This window comes from Gymnogyps californianus, chromosome 2, assembly GCF_018139145.2.
Source record: "Gymnogyps californianus isolate 813 chromosome 2, ASM1813914v2, whole genome shotgun sequence".
Taxonomy (NCBI): Eukaryota; Metazoa; Chordata; class Aves; order Accipitriformes; family Cathartidae; genus Gymnogyps; species Gymnogyps californianus.
In genome coordinates, this window is record NC_059472.1 from 80,451,459 (window position 1) to 80,474,566 (window position 23,108).

The window sequence follows — 23,108 nt, forward strand, 5'->3', positions numbered from 1 at the left end:
GCTTGTAAGCTTGCTAAGACAGCCAGGCAGCTTGCACCATTTCTTGCAGCAGTTCTACTAATAATGAGTAACTTAATTTGAAAAATGAAATTCTCCTCTGTTACTGTGCTGCACATGGTTTACATGGAATGCATCATAATCGTGACTGGTCAAATCTGACTGAAAGGCCTTCTAGCCAAAACTTTAGAGAAGGGGAGGAAGGGAAGACATTGAGGTTTTAACAATGATGTCCTAACATGGGTATTTACTGCATACTGTGAAAGAAGACTAATACTGTCTTTTGTGGAAAGAAAAAGGGAATATCTAGTCTCCCCATACCTTTAGAAATGGATAAGTATTGTCTAAAGGGTGTTTGTTCTTACTTCATGAATATTATTCGGCCCTTATCTCTCCACACTGGATAGGTGATATAGAAAGACACCTAGTATCAGGTGTCTATAACGATGAGCCATACTGTTTAGAGCATTATCAAAGAGACAGTCAGAGGAAGGGTCTGTAGAATATCAAATCCTTCTGTATGGCTTTATATTTGAAAGCAAAGTAGCCTCCTCAAAAGAGAAGGTGAGAAACACATAACTGGTAGATCACATATTAGGAAAGCATTCTGGGCGCTTAGTTGTTTTTCACTGTATTGCCTTAGAAAATTATGCCATTCAGCTACTGAAATTTTTTCTATCTTTCATAATTATTTTTTTAGTTAGAGAGTTTCCTGATTTGTCTAGTTAGACTGGGTGACATTATCTTAAAATATCAGATCAGGTTTTCCAATAATTAAAACCTATAGGATTATAACAGCTACCAGCACTTAAAAATCTGAACCTATAGTTTGTATTGTAGCTTCTGTTCTGTGTACATACCACAGGCACCCACAGACACAGGCACACATTTTGGAACCATGTAGAAATGATACTTGCATATTTTGTTAGCCTGCAGGGAGAATTGTTCTAGCTTTTATCATTGAGGGTACGAAAAATTCAACATTAAATCATTTCAAATTAATGAGAATTTTCCTCTTAGGGCAGAAATAATTCTGTGTGGTACCACCCGGAAGCCAAATAAGACGATTTCAGCCTCGTGGGAGGAGATACAACAGCTTCATAGAAGAAGCCTTTCTACTGGCTTTCATTTAATTCCCAGTAGGTGTTTCATTCTCTTATAAAGACTTCATTATTATTTTTCCTTTTTGTTCAGAGCAAACATGTTTCCCTTCAGCTGCAATAAAAAGGATCTAAACTCAAAGAGCTTACTTTTTCATAAAACATATGACATACATTTTTCCTTTCTAGGAGCAGACTTCTGTTTCATCTGAATGATGAACTAACACTGATGAATGAATAAGAAGAATTAAATGTATGTTTCTGCAGGACCCAATAAAAAAGGAAATGCTGAAAGATAAATGTATGGATAAGAAAAAATTCAATTTACAACTTAGCTTATCTGCTGTGACACTTAACACTCCACAGATTAGAGTACAACCTGAAAAAAAATCAAATCTAAAATGAAAGCAGAATAATTACAGTTTTATCTTTTCAGAATTCAAAAGAATGTAAAGTGCTTCATAGACACATTAATGACATTATGAAGTAAGCAGGAGAGGGAAGGGAAAAAAAAACTATCCATGAACTCTACCAGATAGATGCAAGAAGCAGCTTGCAGGAAGAAAGGCAGAATATGGATCTCACAAGTAGACATACTGAAGGAAGATAAAATAAAGATTGACACATTAAGAAATACTTTTTTCATTTTTAATTCGGAAATATATTTTTAGTCAAAATGAAACAGCTTACAAGACAAGTCTCTAATTTTTAAAAAAAAGTATCAAAATAGCTGCAGCATATTATTGACCACTTTGAGAAGAAAACCTTTCATTTTGAAGATTATATTGCGTTCAAAATTTCAAGTGTGGTTTTGTTTTGGTTTTTTTCTAAAGCATAAAATTAAACAAGAACTAGAACAGAGACTGCAAAATGACTGTAGCATTACTTGTTGGTCCCAATTTTCTCTTTGGCCATTTCTAAAGTTTTTCATAATGAATACTCTTTTGAAACTGTTAGGGAAGGTGGCCAACTTGGAAAAACCTATGTATTTTTATTTTCTGGAATTTTATCTCTCATAAATGTAAAGTGTTAACTACAGATGGACGTTATTCCATCTAATGATTGAAATAAAAGGAAAGATGAGAAACTGCACCAGCATATTCTGAGGAACTGGAACTTTACTGGGAGCTACAAAGGGTCTCTCTAGGCAATATTTTCCATCACTTTGCTAAAGAAGCAACAAGCAAACATAAGCATGGGCCAATGAATAAGCAATAATGGTTTGCATCAAAGAATTTTAAAGAGAAAATTTCAATAAGCAGGAGATTTCTTAAGTACCACATGGGTTTTAAATGCAAGAGCTGCTGCCTTCAGAGATCTGCAGTTTTTCAGGACCAGGATGTCCATGTGGTGAGAAATCCTTTGAGTGCCTATACTGGGTAAACAGTTTCTAGTACAGCTTGATACTTCGTCAGCTCAATAAAAGACACATGGGCTAAATTGTCATTGATGCTGTGGTTAAAAGGGAAAAGATTTTTTATTATTTTGCAAATCTCATTTTACAATCCATTAAAGACTTCATAGTGCAGAAAAGTCCCACATACATACAGACTGTGTCATATCAGAAAATCTATACCAGATCCTGTGAAATTCTTTCTTTGGATATGCAGATAACTGCTCCCTTCCTCTGGTCACTTATTAAAACCTATCTTGAGAGAGGTAGACTCAGGTGTTCTACAGGTGTAGAACACTCTACAGGTGTTCTAGGGCTGATTATTTGGGGGTTATAGGAGAGAGACTTTGTGGGTGTAGAATAGGGAAAATAAATCCTTGAGGTTGGTCATTTAAAGACCACAAAGCTAATGGTAGGAACTACAAGGTGTGTGAACTGGTACTTAGATGGAAGGACAGAACCAGAAGAGAAAAGAAAATACTAATCTATTAAGGACAGGTGATGGGAAGCAGTGGCAAGATAGCAGAACAATGAAGATGTACTCACTTAAAGGCACTATTTACATATGTAACTTCTGGTTTTGAAGTTCAGTAATAAATGCTGAAACACAGTCCAAATGATAGGTCTTGCACCAGATACTATGGACCTGATTAAACAAAGCATTTCATTTTACAACACATTTAAATGACCTCTTTGTAATCATTGCATGACTAAAACTAGGTTTTGGTACCATAAGTGAATGAACGGAAAACCAATAAAACCAGAAAAAAGGGGAGGAGAGGAGGAACAAAGAGTGAAGAATGTGAAATTTACCATATAAAATAAGCACACTAAATATTCTTTTATCTTTTAAATCATATAGATAATCTCATCCTAACAGCTGCTGACTTCAATAAAAAAGGAACAGAAGTGAACTGGATAAATCATTCTGTATTTAATTTTCACCCTTTTCAAGATGGGCAACTTTATACCCAATAGTAATAATTAGCAGAAAGACTTCTACCACAGGAGTCATAAAACCATTTTCCAGGATTTTCAATGGCAAGAGATCTAAAAGCATAGAAGATTTTAATAAAAATAAACTGAGATAGAACAGCAAATGTACTTCAGGATAGACTTTGAATATTTGCAGAAAATATTACTGTGGAGGAAAATAAATATATTTTAAGAAAATATCATTCCAAGAAACAAATTTAAGTTTGGTTCTAAAACAACAGTTTTCTTAAATCACTATCTCAGAAATTCCATTTCTCCCAAATTATGAATGTGTAAAGTTTCATTCTTTTTCTGTTAGTTGTCCTGTTCATCAGAAGTCTTTATTTTTATCTTATCTTCTTTATTTGTTGGTATTTTGAGATTTCCTGTTTTTAGAAGATTATTGTATGTGATCTGAATCTCAAGTTAAGTATTCAGTCCCTTCTAATATGGCTGCAAATATTTATTGAACACATGTTCAAGTTGAGTAAGTACAAATGTTCACTCAGTTGCTGCATCTGCTTCCTTTCTGCAAGCTCCATGTTTTAGATGGCCTGTAAACCCTTTCTTCTGCTACAATTTGTCTCTTTTAGCAGTATTACCCCATTGTAATTGGAAACTAAAAAAAGATATTAATACACATAAAGAAAGAGATACATAAGTATTCAGATATTTATATCCTGTTATTTCTAGTGGAAAACTCACTGTTAATTTTAATCACATCTTATTTTCATGCTGTGTTAAATGCATGCTTCTTTTCTCATTGTCTATTTTTTTGTCTTCTGTCTTAGAATTTTATCACAATGGTTGTGAAATACAGTGGTTCTGTTATTATGTAAGTAATGTTTTTGTCATATCACAAACTTCAGATTTTGAAAATACTCCTGAACTAAAATGTGATTAAAAAAAAAAAAAAGTTTTGTGAACAGATAATTTGAAAATTAAAGTTTAATATGAAGAAAAATGTAATTTTAGCCTTAGAAGTGTAAACTGGTATTTTTAAATGTGAAGTTGTTTTGAGTACGGAAGGGAAAGTGTTTCACAATTGGTGGGTCGGGGGAGACAGGCAGAAAGACACAAAACAACCAGGAGAAAACATATTTTCTAAACTCTTTCCTGAAACCTGTTTCTATCATGCTTGAACTCTGGTTTGGAAAAATATTTCTCTGGAAAGTGTGCAAACCAGCTCTACTTTTAACTCAACAAGAAGAGAAAAATACCAATTTAAAATGTGCCGTTTCTCTAGAATGTCTTGGAGAAAAAAGCTGAGTTTTAAAAATTATGTAAGGTAACCTGCGTATATGAAAAGTAACCATCATGAATGAATATTCACTGTCTATAATTTTTCTCTTGTACAATACTCAGCATTTTGTAGGCAAACACTTTACCTCACTGCAAGTAAATATGAACTCAATCAGAAGAAAGACAAACAGAAAAATCCAGGTAACAATGGAGGGGGAGGAAATAATGGGACTGTATGTCATGGACAAAAGAGTTGGGGAATGTCATTTTACTTAATTTTTTGCCAGCTACCACAAATCTCCAGTCACTGATTCGGGTAGCAAGAAAAAGAACAGCAGCACTTAGACAGACATGCCTATCCCACCCTTTTTCCAGTCTCAATTTCTTGTATCTTAGCTGGAGGTCCCAGTCAATGGGTCAGGACTGCCCTGGTGAGGTGGAAGCCAGCATGGGAGGCTGAGGTGGCCCGCCTCATGGTTTCTTTCTTCCTCCTGACACTGCATGGTCTCCTGCTGTCCCATTCTATGAGTGGGTTGCTTAGGGGATGTGGTGCCTTTGGCAGTACTCCAGTCCAGCATGGAGTGCCTTTTATTCGTTTGCCTCCTGGATCATGACTCCAGCCCCACCAACTGCCAGTGTCTTTCTGAAATTTGTTGGAGCAGGGGTGCTGTGCTCCAGAAGTGAGGGCTTCTCTCACTGGAGAAAGTTGAGGTGTGCAATGGTTTTTTTAATGATGATAGAGCTTAATGGTCTGACATATATCCATTACAGTGTGTTTGTGTGCCCATAAGGGTTAGTCCAACAGCAATTTGATCTGTATTTCAGTTATCCAAGTCTGAGCCAGAACTTACTTAAATCAGTAGGAACAGGAACTGATGCAAAGTGCCTACCTAACATGCAGCCACTCCACAGGGACGAACTAATGCTCATGGGCATCTGGTCAGTACTCCAAAATCCTGGGAACTGATGGCAACAATTTCTTGGAGGACCTCTAAAACAGAAATTCACCTTCTCTACGACACCAATAGAAGTACATTAGTGAGGTTACCAAATTTCAGATCATCACATTACAAAGTTCAGTTTTGAAAAGATGCCACTTGTTTACTCATAGAAGTTCCTAAATCAGGAAGTTTCTGTATGAACATGTGGAGTCATCTTTCATGTCTTCCTCCATCAGCAAAAGCTGCATGAACTACCCTTCCTCTTCTACACCAACTTGTCATGCCAAATTTATATCCCATTCTGCATTTCTCAAGAAACAATGTTAACATAATATTTTAGGTTCTCTTGCACTGTGAGAACAATAGCCTATACAGAAAAGTATTTTTGCATTCTCTGATTTCTTCTTTCAGGTAGAAGACAAGAAAAATTAATGCAGCTAAGCTGAAGAATAAGAATGCACGGACTCTAGAACTGCTGTAAATGTTCTCTAGGGAGAACACCTGAGCTGAGCAAAATGCATCCAGATCGAGAAAGGTGCATGCAGGTATTCAACCAGCAACCAGTTCAGGCTCGTGAAAAGTTGTGAAGCAGAACCACAAGGATGGCAGGGGCTGCTAGGCAATCTGAGCTAAACGGTTAATTATGATGTTCATGATAGATATGGCTTAAGAGAGACTGCAAGATTAATTCTCATTACAGCTTTAGGCACTTTTGGAGATCTTCTCCTGAATCACAAGCTGCCTTTGTTTCTTAGGCAAATGGCTTTTCTTGACCTATGCAAAATATCTACAGAGAGCTAATGGCAGGCCACACAAAATTATATTGCAAACAGACATCAGACTGTAGAGAGTTTGGTATGAAACAAACGTACTGCAGAATATCTATTCATCTTATACTGACTTTTCAGAAAAAGAAAAGAAAAAATGAAAAAAAGAAGAAAGAAAAAGAAAAAAAAACAGAAAAAGAGAAAGTACTGGTTTTGAAAAAGTTGCTGAAAGACATGCCAAGTTAAAATATCCTAAGCTTCAAAATGTTTGTATAGTTTGTCATTAGCTCTGGAAATGATGATCCCAGCTGCTACCACTGATAATAGTATTTTGTTGTGTTATTGATATTTGATCAAATCTAGCTGTTATTCAACTCAGAAAACACCATGATTTGAATTTTTTTCATGTACATGCTTGAGACAAACTGTATAAGTTGAAACTAAAATAAATAATGTTTTTTGGGTTTTTTTAATTGGGCTTCTGCTTAACATTTTGAAGTTAGGCAACACAACAAGGCATGGAAGATATTGCAACTCAGCTTTCTGCAATTTGATAGTCCGTTTCCTAAATCAAGAATGCTAGCTTCCACAATTTTATTCCCTTTAATAGATTCTAGCAGCAGTAAGAAGTGGATGGCTGCACACAGAACTGTACAACTGTTAGGCAGTAATTGTCACCAAATTTTAAGAGACAATTTATAACTAAAAGAGGAATTATTTCCAATCCATATTTATTTCATGCATGCAATTTCTAATTAAAGAAAGTACTAACAACATTTTTGCTTCTTATGTCTTAATTTGTTTAGAAATTGGTAGAATTGGTAGACACCCTTTGAAGTCAGAAGGAAATGAAAGCAAAAACATATTGGTAAAAATTACCAATGCTTATTCAAAATTAACACAGCTATCTCCCTCTTCACTTAAAAAAAAGTTTTTGAGGAAAACATAATCAGTGATTCTAACCTGGGGAATATGAAATTCCAGAGTTATCTGTGCCACGATGCATGGGTTAAACTGCTGGTGTTAAGCACGGATAATCTACTGAACTTTGGCCCTTCTACCAGGTAGTTAACTGAAGATCTACTTTTCTTCAAAGAGAAGTTCAGCAAAGAAAAGCCCAGCAACTCAATCTATCTGAATTGCCTTTCAAGATACTTAATAATTGGAAGAAATAGTTTTCATCTTTGACTGTTAAATTACTGCCAACTTCTTGCTATTTGGGAAATACTTGGTTTGTTTATAAATGCCCAAAATACAGTAATTAACACTTACACAGAAGTAGCATACTATTATATAATAATGAACTACTGCCCTCTGTCTTTTCCCTTTCTTCAATGTAGATACCATAACATGACAGCATCCAGGTTTAACATGAGCCCTAAATAAGCATTTCCTTGTTTCCTTCATCCATTCTTACTTTCCTATACTGAAAATCCTTTTTGTCACAATGCAGCGATCTTCCATAACTTTCTTCTTCCACAACTTTCTTCTTCCACTGAAAGTCTCAGTTCTATCCACATTAATTGCTTACAAATCCATCAAAATGCAGAAACCTCGTTCTCCTTAAAAAAGGAATGCAAAAGATTTTTCAGAAAAAACAAACTATAAGTGTGACTTACTAGTGAGGAGGAAAAGTCTGTGTCTGATGGTTTGTATTTTAGAATCTTACTACCTAAAACTGTTTCCAGGAAGGATTTAAAAACAAGCATTAGGCATGGCCAATTTTTAAGTTTTAACCAACATAAAAGATATTAATTAAATAAACCCATGGGTTCTAATTCCTGAAAATAGACATATATACTCATCTGCATATAGTCTTTCTTTTGCAAGAAACAATTTCAGAATATATGCAAGAAGCTTCTAAGAAAGACAGATAGTCAAAATAATAACCACATATCCCTACTTGTATTAATGGCCATATATCCCTACTAGCCACTATTAACAAGTTGATTTTGTTAGCAGGCAAAAACTGTTGGGACACCTTCTTTGCTAGAAGAAAATGAATGGCTTCTGACTTCAATATCACTGAACTGATAAATAACTAAGAGTCTAGCCTGTTATTTCACACACAAAACCCCAAAATTTCAAAGTGTAACTATACAGCATGAACAGGTTATATCACTGGGTATTCACTAGAGAGATACAAGCTAGAATCACTCTACATGGAGTACATTTAAACTATAGATGTCTACTGGTTTAAGATTGTTCCATACACATCAAGGAAAATCAATTTTACTTAAATGTTAATTACTGAAAAATTAATTGTTCAATATGTAGGATAATAAATTGCCTTTTTAACAAAATCTCTATAGATGAATATAGTTTAGGCAAATTCCTTCTCCCTAGACAAATAGTAGATACAATAACCCATAAAATGTCTTTCTGAGAAATTAGTCCAAGAAAGAGGAAGCTAATTATTTTCCAATAACTTATCACACAGTGTACACTGAACTTACATGACGTTTCAAACTATAAGCATTGAGTTTAAAAAGGAAATATTTAAAGTTGCTAAGCAACAGTGTCTTTATCATATTGTTTTTGAAATGAAAGCACTGGAAAACAGGACAAACAAACAAAACATACAAGAATATAATCTATTTCACAATCAACATAAGAAAACAACATTTGCTTACAGAATATAAATTAATAAATCTTCTTGACAACAACTTGATCTGTGATTCAATGGACTTTTTCTCCATGCGTTACTGTTGTTTTGACTTTGCTTTCTAAACGTGTCAGTAAAAGGATATAGCTAAGTAAGAAATAAGAAACTACAGAAGAGGTTTATTATTGAACAGAATTTCTGAAAAATGTTCAAACTAAAAGATCATTCTGTATCTGAACTTGGACACAGACTGATAGAAACATATAATATTCATTTATAGTAAAAATACCTAAGCATATATACTTGATTGTCCAAATATGCTTATTTCATTTCTCTTTAAAACATGTTTACTTTGTCTTATAAAACAAATGAAACAGGGATGAATTCTTCACTAGCTCCAAACTGCTCAGGTTACAAAAAGCCAAGTTAGTGACTGTGTATCAAGGGACTGCATAGAGCTCTCCAGTTGTGGAGCAGTGCAGCCTCAGCGAAGGTGTAGCTGCTTTCCCAAACATGTCTAGGCAATTGTCTGAATTCTCCCTCTGAAACGCTTTCTTCTTCTTGTGCCAAACCCCTTGCAGTGGGTGGGGCGAAGAGAAGTGGACCCACACACTCTGTGCAAAGGGGTGTCCCATCCTCGTGATGATTCTCAGCTGGAGAGGTGCCACCAGAGCCAGTCTTTCTCAGTGGTCGAAAGCTGAACAGGAACTTCCTAATATGTCTGTCCTACCACTAACTGCAATTTTCCTGTTTATGTCATCATTTTATCTCTTAAAAAGACATGTGGTTCTCTTTCACAGCTTTCAGTTTTTTCTTCACTGTAAGTAAATGAGGTCAAGACTTTTTTGTATTCTGGAAAATGAGACAGATCATCAGCCAGGAAAGGTGACACTGGCCGTCTTCTAATGTGCCTGACTGCAGTCACTGGAGCTGGCATTTTGTACTTCTCACTGGATACGCTGCTGAAGTGGACAAGGCCTCAGTTGACCCCAAAAAACCACTTCAGCATCAATATATGATCCAAAGTGTCTGTTTGACCTTTCATTGCTAACTGAAAAGGTATATGTCAGCTTTTTTCCAGGGTAATTTAATGAATCCCCTTAATGTATGGCAAAATTCTTGGTGTTTTATGAAGATTTTCAGATCTTCCAGAAGAGATTTCTTTGCTTTTATCTTTCCTCCTTTTTTCAAATACAGTTGACTTTTACCTCGGTTGCTACAAATTTTACCGTATGTATATCAACATAGACATATGCATGGGCAGTGGAAATGTTACTACTCCGTTTTATCTCACATTCCCCAGGCACTTTCATCCCAGATGGCCTGGTGCAGTCCTTCAAGTAAAACTTCCAAAATCATCCCAAGCTTTTGGGGTTTATATGTGATGTAAAAAAGGCAAATGTTATGACGAGACTTTTTTTCCTTAAACAAACAAACAAAAAACATTTTTCCATGGCTTTTATAATTTTTTTATGAAAAAAGAAGTCCAAAGAACAATTAAGGGTGACATTCCAGTTATCTATAGGTATCCACAAGTACTGCTTTTAATGTTGGTTTGGGTTTGTTTTGTTTTGTTTTGTTTTCTGTATGTCAGTAAAGTGAATGAAAAAAGATTTTTGATCAGACAACTGAACTTTTAAATTTACAATTTTGGAGGTATTAATGAGGTATTTTTTTAAGTTAACTCTTATTCTGCTAAGATAACAAAAATACACATCTGGCTTCAGGCTTTTTTTTTCCATAAGGATTTATCTCTGAATATTTTTGAAGAAAATGGGGCTTAGTTGGATCATACACTTTTGGGCTTCTGGAATAAATAGTCTGTTTTGATGTTATGGCTGGGTACTGGGAGCAGAGCTCAGCCAGCCCAGCGGATATTTCTGAAGATAATCAGTGACTATAAGAAGAAAATACAACATGCATCCTAAATAAAAGCAAATAAATTTTAAAATGTTTCCCTTCAAATGGGAAAATACATTTGCAATCTAGTTTTTTGGCTTCCTTATGAAAACGGGGTATTTGGCAATGGTTTTGAAAATACAGAAGAGAAGGGAATAATTTTAGATTAATGTCTTCTGGGAAGATGCACAGTGGATCCAAATATGCAAGAATTATAAAACTCTAGTTCTGAAGTACAGTACCAAGTACCTTTAGAGACATACAGACTGTCATGATCTTCGATGAATGTTAATGGATAGCAAGATGAGAAGACTTTGTAGAAGCAGGTCCTTAATTTTGAGCTTGGCTATGTGGGAGATGTATTGAGAAGTTTTGAATCCTTGTCTCATTGAATATTAAGAGCAAGTTATGTAGATCAACATTTTGAGAACTATGAAGAAGATGGGATCCTATAAAGTGTCAGGAGAAACTGTAGATCTGACCTCTTACAGCTCCCACTGGCATTCAGCAACCATTCCTAAAGGTTTAAAGGCATGGCTTAGTAATCACCATCAGGAAAACATTACAAGTTCCTTATTTTAGTAATGATGATGTTCAAAATCATGTTAAAAAAGAGCTAAAAAAACCCCCCACCTGAACCCTAAAAATAGGAGAATCAAAACGAAGAGTCTGATAAAGATATAAAGTGTGTTTATTTCACAGAACATTTGTATTGGGTTATTAATCAAAGAGTTAAGTTATTAATCTATGAGTCAGCTACAAATTTGGGGGCAGGCAAGCATTAGGAAATGATAAATGGGAAGTGGATTCAAGGCGATCCTGTTTATGGATTAAGGATGTGCCAAGTTCTATTTCCATGAACACAGTAGGAAGCTGTCAGCAAGGACACCCATCTTTACTCACAATTAGAAACATCTTTCCAATTAGTATGGAGCCACAGGTACTATAAGCTAATTTCCTGTTTGTTCTTATAACTGCATTCTTGACTTTCTGCTTATTTTCTATGATGTGTGTTATTTTGGCATTAAAAAAAATATCTGTCTCCTTCTCCACCTGCCATGATTGGCAAATCACCTCACCCACTCTGTGCAAATTCTCATTCATTCTTGAGCAGTCTGATGTATTACCTGGGTTGGGAAGTAATATGCAGCTTCGTCCCTTTTGCAGACCCATCCATTTCAACTGCACAAGACCTTAAAAGTAATAGCAATAGCTGCCACTTGATACCACTTAAAAAAGATAGAAAATATTTTATTGAGGGAAAATGTTTAAACCTATCCTTGCTATTCAAAATACTTCACAAATTCTATTGAAAGGACACAACACAGCTGAACTCAAGGAATGTGTCTCTCCTCACCCAACACTTGAAGTACCAAACTGTTATGGTGGCATATTGTGACCTGAATAAACTCAGACTTAAAAAGAAATCACATTTGGTGGTTTTGAAGAGTACCACACAAGGGAATAAAAAGATGTCTGCATACTTCCTGTTCCCTCAGATGGTGTCGTGGTTTAACCCCAGCCAGCAACTAAGCACCACACAGCCGCTCACCTCTCTCCCCTCCCAGTGGGATAGGAAGGAGGATCAGGAAAAAAAAAACCCCAAACTCGTGGGTTGAGATAAGAGCAGTTTAACAACTAAAGTAAAATCAAATATAATACTAACTAATAACAGTAATATAATAATAATAATAAAAATAATTGTAATGAAAAGGAATTTAGCAAAAAAATGAGAGAAATAAAACCCAAGAAAAGACAAGTGATGCACAATGCAATTGCTCACCACCCGTTTACTGATGCCTGAGCAGTAATCCGCGCCTCCCTGCCATCTCCCGCCAGTTTATATACTGAGCATGACGTTCCATGGTATGGAATATCCCTTTGGCTAGTTTGGGTCAGCTGTCCTGGCTGTGCTCCCTCCCAGCTTCTTGCACACCTGCTTGCTGGCAGAGCATGGGAAACTGAAAAATCCTTAACTTAGGATAAGCACTACCTAGCAACAACTAAAACATCAGTGTGTTATCAACATTATTCTCACACTAAATCCAAAACACAGCACTGTACTAGCAACTAAGAAGAAAATTAACTCTATCCCAGCTGAAATCAGGACATGGATATCTAAGCTTGAGACTACTTGAATTCCACATGTTCTGATGTTGCACAGTACTTCTTAAACTACATCTTTTTTTAAATTTCTGTTCAGTTTAGAATCCTGAAGAAGGAACCACAGATTCTAGCATGCACTGGTGCTTATAAAAGGATAGTATAGTGCAACTACCTCAGACCTTGTAAACGACAGTCATATGCCAGTTGCTTGTCTGCTATCATGTGTTACTCCTCAAAGGCCAGATGGGACATACAAATGCTAAAATAAGTCTTGAAAGTTGCTAGCCGACAACAGCATGGATGAAGACAAAAGAAATTCCTGAACACTAAGTATTATCACTCTGATAAAAGAATTTATTATCAGTGTCTCGCTAACTGGTGTTGTAGCAGTGCAACATGTGTAGACAATTAGCTTCTAGATGCATAAATTGTCTGCATTCAAATCAATAACTTGTTATGAATTCAGTATGATACTGTAAAATTGCCATACACTTACTGGATAAATATAACTACAGTTTCAACTGAAATCATTCTTGCTATTTAGGTTATAATTTTCATTTACATTTGTTTCAGGAATTTAAAACATATTTAAATCAGTTCAGACATTAAAGGAAATCAAAGCTGTAGGAACTGTTTCTAAATCTTGAAGAAATTTTAAAACCAGTTTAAAGATAACCATTTTCACAATAAAATTAAAACTAGTAACCTTTAACATGGTGGGGACATGGAGTATTTACCATCTAGAAATACAGAGAGAAGATTACCATCTTACAAAAGGAGGAAGTTATTTTTCTGTTTTCATACACTTAGACGTACACTGATCCATAGCTAGGACTCTTAGACATAATAGTAATTACAATAATTGTATAATCTATCTTCTTATTAATTATAATAATTAATAGAGTATGAGAGCAGACATTTTATACTTTCCTCCTTCTAGCTTATTTGATATCCCCTTTGTGCCTTCATGGTAAGTAACACCAGATAATCGATCCATGCTGTCTACCTCATTCATGATTTTCTAGCCCCCTTTATCAGGGAATGTATAGACCCTTCTCAGTTAAGCTGAATGGTTTTATTTAATTCTTCTTTACACACACACACCTTCAGTCATACCTCTTAACTTGCCCTGGACCTTCTCCAGTTCTAATATATCCATTTAGAGATGAGTGAACTAGTTAAGAAATTGCATACAGCACCCAAAAAGGCAGGTGGATCACGGATTTGTACAATAATATAGCATTGTTCTTAGTTTTCTTCTCTATTTCTTTCCTACTAACTTTAAAAATTTGATTTGCTTTTATAACTATGACTAATTCTCACCAAGTGACATCACTGAGCTGAATTTTCAAGAAACTAACTGTCATAACCTGTCCTCTACAGTAATAACTGTTAAGTTAGTAGCCATTGTTTTATATGTGAAGCTGGAATTGTTTTTGCCCCCTGTAAGGTCTTTTGCATTTATGTGCAGTAAATTTCACCTGTCACTTTAAAGCTCAGTCTTGTAAAGTCTTTCTGCAGTTCTTGACAGTCAGCCATTCTTTACTATCCTGAATAACTTGGTATTGTCAAAAAAACTTATCATCTTACTACTCACTTGTTATGAGCTTTACTGTTTAATGGCACAGGTCCCTACAGATCCATGTGGGACTTCCTTCATGATGGGAACTGATCTTTGCTTCTTCCTTCTATTTCTAATCACTTGACCAATTTTTAAATTGATTCTGTTTTTTAGTCCTTCCCTCTCATGCTCCAGCTGTCAAGTTTCCTTGAAAGCCTTTGGTGAGAGACATTGTTAAAAAAAATTTGCTAAATTCAAGTAGGCTATATTAAAAAGATTTTTCTTATCCACATGCCTGTTGACTCCTCTAAAGAATTTTAATATAAATAAAATTTGGAAAAACATACAATGTTTAGGGAGGCTATCAAGAGTATCACTTTTATATTAAACCACAATTTATAGAGAATTATACAGTATTTTCAAGAGTACCTTTTACTTGTAGCTGCTAAAACACAAATTATGGTCAGATAAAAAGTAAAGAAACTTCATTTCATCGAACTTCTGGATATTGTTTGGGTTTTTTTTGAAATTTTTGTTTGTTTGTTTGTTTCTTTGTTTCTGAAGGTCTGAGACCTTATTGAGACTACCAGACTATTCTGAAATAGGAAGAAAATTAAAAGCTATCCAACCAAAATTTAAAATCAATAGAGGAACCAGTAAAATGAACCATGTATCCAAGACCCTTGGAAAAAATACAGCTATCAAAAGTGAAGAACAAGTATATACATTTCCAATAGGTGACAAAGAAAGAAATTCATGTCAGACACTGTTGAGTAATATTGTCGTGAGTATGAAGCATGAAGTCTTACAGACAAAGTTACTGCATATTTACAATTTTTTTATCCAAGAACATTCACCTCACATCTTCAAAAGTGCATAATAAAGAGTGTAATAAACTGTGTAATGAGTACAAGGAACAAGTGCTATCTATGTAATAAAGAATAGAAGGATCAAGAACACATTCTCTCACTGTTAGTAACAACTAAAATGATTTCATAAACTGAGTCTTAGGTATATTGTGCCTTCCAAATGGATATGAGGAGACTAAACTTTTAGTATGTGTTCCATAGATGATTTTTTGTGTGTTTCTTTTAAAATATGTAGTAGTGCATTAAAAATTATATTAACTTTTTAGTAAACGAGAACTGCAGTTTTAGGCAAAGCCACACATATCAAGTAAATCAGAATTTATATTGGAGAATTTTATATTATAACAAATACACAACTTCAAAACCATCCAGAAATGAAAGAGGAAATATGGAAAGCTATGGAAATATGGGATTCTTCAGTAGCACTAATCAGTAAAGATTTTTTTCACATTGCTAATAAATTTGACAAAATAAGTATTCAATAACATATAATATATAGTATTGGGTGCACTGCTTCAATGTTAGTAGGGGAGCTAGATGAAAGGGAAAATATTTTAACTCATGTTTTGATGCAGAAAGTGTTATCATTTTTTTACTGAGGTTTCAGGTATAAACAGTTTGCTTTTATATGCAATTCGAAGGCAAGAATCTTTGTTTCATAAGGTTTTGAGAAAACAGAAGAGACTTTATGCAGAGATTCATGTTCACATTTTTTTAAGGTAGAGCTAACTCTGGAGGAAGGTGGTTGGTATGTCTGCTGGAAATTATATGTGGGTGAGCAGCTAGTAGTATATAGAAAGTTGTGATAAGCCTGTACAATTAAATACATACTTGTGTGCACAGAGCAGATATTCAGAGTTTTAAGGAGTGCAGACAAAATTGTCTTTCTCTTTCTCCTATCTTTTCATTGTCATGGGTTGGGAGGGTAAGGCAAAGGAGTTTAAAATAAAGGAGTCTTGATGAATGAAATATTTTAAACGGGATCTTAGCAGGTTGATGAAAGAGGATGAATCTAAAATTTCAGAAGTGTTCAAATCTCTCTATTGTTACATGAAAAGATTCATGTAAAGCAAATGAACATGACTGTTCTTTGCTTTATGCAGCACGAGTTCAAATGTAGTCAAAGTTAAACCTATATGATAACTGCACAATCACTGTTCTTCAGAGCATTCAACCCCCTTCACCTTTTTTTTTTTTTAAACCATTACAAATTTCCTAAGTATATGTGAAAATAATCTAAACTTTCTTTCTCCTTAATCTGGTTAAAGTAAACAAGCAGGTGGACCACTTGGCATACTATATATGGATGACTTTTTTTTTTCCCCAAGGATTTTTTCAAGCTATCTCTAAGAGAAACTTTAGTAACAAGCAGTTACCCATAAAGAACTGTGTGCCAGCTTATGATTCCTTGCCTTCCTCCCAAAGCCTGAGAGAAAAATGTAACATTAGATTCCTCTTCAGCACAAACATCACTTCTTAGAAAAATATATTACTGTTAAATTCCCTACACTGAGTTTAGCCAGCATATGGAACTGTATGAACTATATTTTCTACTCATGCATTTTGTGCCTCTTTAACCAGCAGTGTTTTTGCTGCCCGACACAATTTATCTCTCATTACCAGGATGAATATAACATAAAGCAAACAAACTTTTCTACTTTATAATTTTTGTTGGTGGCATTTAACATTTACATACATGGAATATTAGCACAAGGGATACAGTGTCATTATATACTAATGCTTTGCAAAGTGGAAAGACAATATCCTCAGCATCACTCTGTACTGCATTTGAAATGGCACATTTCAGGCGATTTATGCTAATTTCCATCATTTACAGAACATAATGATACAAATCAGTTAGAATTCAGCACAACAGCCTCTAAGTATTCAGAACTACAGAGAACACCATAATGGTCTCATTAACTGTAAGCTGAGAATTAAATTTCCGTTTCTAGGCAAAACTGTTATTGCTCTACTCATGATCCACAACACTTGTCCTATAGGTTATAACAGGCACTGGTCAGCTGCGTTTCTTTCCCTTAGTGACCTCACTGAGCCAACCCAAAGCAATAAAGAAAGATCAATTGTACTGATCTTACCTGAAGTGACCTTATTGTCTGCTTTCTGGCTGGTACTAGCTTGACAAAGAACAGCGATATCCAACTTCACTTCATATGCTTAGGAGCCTTAAGTATATACAGAGTTCATAGTTTAAGCCTTTGATATATTGAAAGGAGATGGCGATAGCACAGCAAATGTTTGCCTTTCAATTTGACATTACAGTGAGAAGGATAATAAACACTGTGTTCATAAGAATAAGTATAGCTAAAGCAAGCAAAAAGCCATCATTTCTGAAGTACATGAGTGCTGGGAGGTATTAGAAGAAAAAGGTCAACTGACTGTCCAAAGCCTATCAAAAAGGCTAGTTACATCAAACAGTACAGCTAAGATATGTCCTGGATCAACAGCAGAAATATTTTTCTTTTTTTTCCTCCTTCTCCTCCTCAAAAATTTTTATTGGTGGTTTTGACTAGGAAATTGAAAAGGACAATGATGAGTGGAATAGACCCAAATTTGTTCCAGGTTATACTTAAGCATATTAGTCTCATCCCATCACGCTGACAGGGTGCTATACAGTTACTGATCCGTAACTGCAGATATATCTCAATTATGTAAATCTCTAAACTTTTATTTGCTAAGGGAAGTAATTTACATAATGACTGTACATTTCATACTCAGTAACTATAAAACTATTTTTCAAAGCTCTGTCTTCTGAGTAGTTAATATCCTAGGACTACAGGAATTTCTGTTCTGGCTGCTATAAACTTAAAAGCATAACTTAACCTACATTAATCATTGGTATACAATGATTAATCATTATAAATATAGATACCTTTGTATATGCCATCAGGAGCATAGCAATTACCCAACAGAATTATATCAATGGTTTATCTGATACATTGTATGATAGCAATCAATCAGCACTGGTGTAATCATATAGCTAGAAGAGTACCAAACAAACAAACAAAAAATCTTCCAAGTTCTTATACAAGCAAATTCTTAACTGTTGTCTTTATATGAAATAAGAAAATGGAGAAAATACTTAGGGCACCCAAAGAGGCTAAAAGTAATAAATTTTAGTAAACATCAAGTACTACTGCACTGTAGAAATTGAAGGTATTGCAGTGTAGCAGAACTGAAATATCCTCCAGCAATTCTATAGCAGATCATTTTCCCTAAGCAGCAGTTAATAAGCCACCAAAGGTGCGGTGCCACAAGAGCTTACAGACTTAGCAATGTATAAATGTGACACTGAAAATCTACAGATGTTAAAAAAGTGTATGCACTGGGAGATATTTAGATACTACCACTATCAAACAGTACAGTTTTACCCAAATTGCACTACATTTGGTCATGAGCAGTGTAAACAATGGCCAAACTATGAATAATGACATAAATAAGAGATGGTTGCTTATCTTGTTATTAGCCCAAAAAACTCCAGGGAGGTACAAGAAAAGATGTACAGTGTATTATCCCACAACTCTTAGAACACGCTTTCTTTTTCTTAACTCCTTTTCATTAAATCACTTTTACACAAACAGAAACCCATACTGGACTTCTATCTGCCATGTATACTTTTGGTATCCCCAGTGAACTCTGGCAAAATGTTCTATAGTTTAACTCCATGTTCTATAAAAAATGTTATTCTTTATTTTATTTAGAGCCTACCATTAGCTACATTGAGATAACAGCATCTATTTCTTGTGTTGGAACAAAAGTGAACAGTTTTTCCCTATTCACGTTCTCCAGCCTCTCATGATTTTACAGATATCTGTATCGACCCTCTAGAATGACTTCACTGCTAACCACTTTCAATGTGAAGACTATTTATTTTCAACCAGTTTTCTGTCTTGTAACTTGTCTAATATGTTATATATCTCCACCAGCCCTACAGTTTATTTTCATTTTTATCAATTTGCTCAGTATATACATTACCCTTATTGAGGCGTTTTGTGTTGAAAATTAAAGCAGGCTGCCAATACCTGTTTCTACCTTCCTTATCTTAGTTATTAGATTATTTTTCTTTGCCTAGTGGAAGTGGAGATCTATCTACCTATGGCAATAGAGAGAAATTTAAGATTGTTTGTCATTCATTATCTGTACAAACATACTCCAGGATCATCTTTTTAACACCTAGGAGAAAGAAACAGAAAGTCCGTTTTACCAATGGTGTAATGAAGGCAGAAAATATTTATGTCTTAATAAGGCCACAAATAGAATAAATTATGTGAAAAGGATAACATATTAAGAAGTCAGGAATGACAGATTCTATAAGTAAATATTTATTCTATATCTGGGGACCTTCCAGTTGACAGTTTTCAAGTCAATCTGCTACGACTTCTTTGCAAATATTTAGTTAAATCCTTCCCATTGGCTGTTTATGTACCAGGATTTCTTGGCTGGCTTCATTTTGCATACTAGTTGTTTTTTTAGACTATTACCCATCTAGAAAAAGCCCTATTATTAACTGTTTCACCTAGTCCACTACGAATTTTGTGTCACCTTTGATTTACCAGATTCAAATGTGTTAATTTGAAGGACAGGAAGAGCTATAAAATAGCAGTTAAAATATATTTTTAAGAGGGAAGGATGCAAAATAAGGATTCAGTTTTGAAAGATAACTGCTATTCAAAGCCTTCTTAGTGCATTTATGACTTGCTGGATTTGTAGACACCATACATGGTATCTAGAATATTTATGGTTTTTTAAATCTTCAGCAGGATCTAAACACTGAGATAAATGCAAATGTAAAATTTGTAGGAAAAGCTAATTCACAAATTAACCATTACAGTATCAGAAATGCCATTACAAAATGAGTATCTTCCGCTGTGTAGTAGCTTATAGAAACTAAAAACTTCTCACTCTTTTTTGCCTCACCTGAATTGTATGGGTGGGCAAATAATCTATCAGAAAATGAAGGCTGAATGAGTAGTAAACAAGAAATATTATATTTGGCATGTTTAAAATTTTCATCTTGCCTCAATTTAGAAATATAAGAGGATTAAATCGTACTCTCAATATACAATGAAGGACAAAATGCATTTTATTACTTTCATGAACCCTGTTTTTCTTGTAAACAAGTAAAAATCACGTTAAGAGAATCACACTGATAATCGAAGACTTATGTGAACAAACAGGAATAACAGATTTGGTTGTTATGGTCATCTGCTTTTGGATACAAGTTGCCACCAGCTGAACAATTTTGGCGTAATAAATTAATTTCTACATACATTTTCAATTTAAACTGAAAACCTGGAAACTTGCATTCAAATGCCAAAATATTATCTGCAGTCTTATAGCTTGATGTCTGCAATTCTCACCCAAACAGATGGAAAAAGAAAGCACAAGACAAATAACTGCAAACAAGTCTTTCTTTAGAAAGACCAGTATTACTCTTATCCAGTCTAGACAGTATGAAGTACAAAGAGCTCACAGGGCAAAGCACTAGTCTGTGGGAGGAAGAAAATTGCAATCTTTTTTTCTTACATCTTTTCTTATTCTTCCCATTTGCACCACAGCTAAGTTTAAGCAAAGAGCAAGCATGTTAAAAGTAGGAAATTCATGGTGGTAAAAATTTTTGGCATACGTTACTTGTTAAGATTGGAAGCAGAAGCAACTATGAGTGACAGTCACAAAACTCCAAAAATAAAGACTTCCCAAAGTTTAATGATATTCCTTTGTGAAATAATTTTGTAAATTAATGTATCAAATATGGATTCAACTGATATCCTTTTCTAGTTTCAGTTTGAGCCAGGCATCATTGCCTATAGAATCAAGGTCTTGATCTTAACATTCTCAAAATTATGCCTTAAAATATTCCCTTGATCTGTGTCTAATGGAACAAGTTGATTTATTACAACCTGAAGCAGTAGCCAATAGAAAGCTCATGGGGCGGGGGGGGGGGGGGGGGGGGGGGAGGGGGGGGAAATCCATTGCTTTCTAGGCCAGTAAAAAAACCCAACAGAAACAAAACCTCTTTTTAATTTGTCCATAAAGCATTGCTAAATTTTTCAATTTTATCTTAATTCAATATGTGGTATAAGTGTTGAAGTCTTACTTTTAGCGTCACCTAATAATGTGAATAATCACACTACTTTATCAAAGAAAAAAAAAAAGTTTGCTCTTAGAGCATGACCCCTCCCTCTGCTCAAGTTCATTTCTGAGTTTCTTGCAAGCTGGTTCATTTAATAGCTTGTGTTAACATTATAGTTGTGGCTGCAAAAAGATAAGCCAATATGAAAAGGGGATTTCCTTAAGCTGGGGTTGGAAGTGGGGAATCAGCATCAGTTACAGCATTAAAGATTTGAGGATTTTTGCCTTCTTATGAAGCATCTGATCTGGTGAATGGAATGGGATGTGTGGGACTGCGAAATTGGACTTTGGGAGAGGACCCCTCTTCTGAGGCAATGAAGGACAGAACAGGAAGGACAGAGGGGAGCTGGAGGAGGCACGATGGCTGATGTGAAAAGAGTGCTATAAAAAGTGCTCCAGTTCAAAAAGATTCCCTTTGCAGCTCTAAAACAAGAACTCAGAAATGTCTTCTGCCTTGCAGAAACAAAGTAATAAAACTCTGTTGAAAACAAACCTAAATAAATGTTAAATTCTAGGTGAGAAAGGCCACACCATCTGTTACTATGTACAAACAACAACACTATTAGATTATAAATAATGTATTGGCACAGAAGATATGGCTGCCTTCAGATTATTAGGTTAGGAGGCCTACAGAAAGACTCTATAAGTAGGAAAAAAGAATCGCTTTTACAACTTAAAGTACAATCAGAAAAAAACCTTATTGAGATGCGAACAAGAACGAGAGAGTTCCGTGTCATAGAAAGTCATGAGCAGCAAGGGAATTAAATACTTAGTTATGATTTAAGGACAACATGTACAGATAGCAAAACTCTGAAGCTGGTGACTTCAGTCTTCAGTGCATCAGTCAGTGCCCCTTGAGATACCTACAGTGAGTCAGACATAAATGATGGATGTAGTAAATAATTGTCCCTGAAACCACTCTGTCACAGATTCTGCTAAGAACAGTTTATCTTTGGACGTGGTTTTATAAGACAGAGCAAGGAGATTAATCCTAATTGACGCAGCAGGCTTAAAGGATTTAAATATGATTAAATACAAATAAATCTGGCATTCTAAAAATCAGAAAAAATCATGTACCAAATAAAAGAATACATGATTTGATAAAAGCTAAATGAAAAGTCAGTTTATTTTCTGTCACCAAGAGAAAAAAAAACCTTTAAAAATATAGTAGAGGAGTAGCAATGTTGTGTTTCTAGAAAAAAGGCTTCCTGAGCATGAGTGTGTCTAGTAACAGAAAATATCAGTATTGTGGGATGTTACTGGTTTGTGTGTGTGCATAAGAAAGCTCATTACTGAGTTATTCTAAGCCACATCAAATCTGGCACAGCTAAGAACTCAGGCATTTAGGTAACACAGAGAAGTTTGCCATACGTTCTCTGCCCCTTGTGCATGTTTTATACACTTAGATGACATGGCATACTCATTTTTGTCTAATACTGTATAATGTGTCATTCAAACAGAGCTAGTCCTCCTCATGAAATATGGCTGTAGTCACAGATA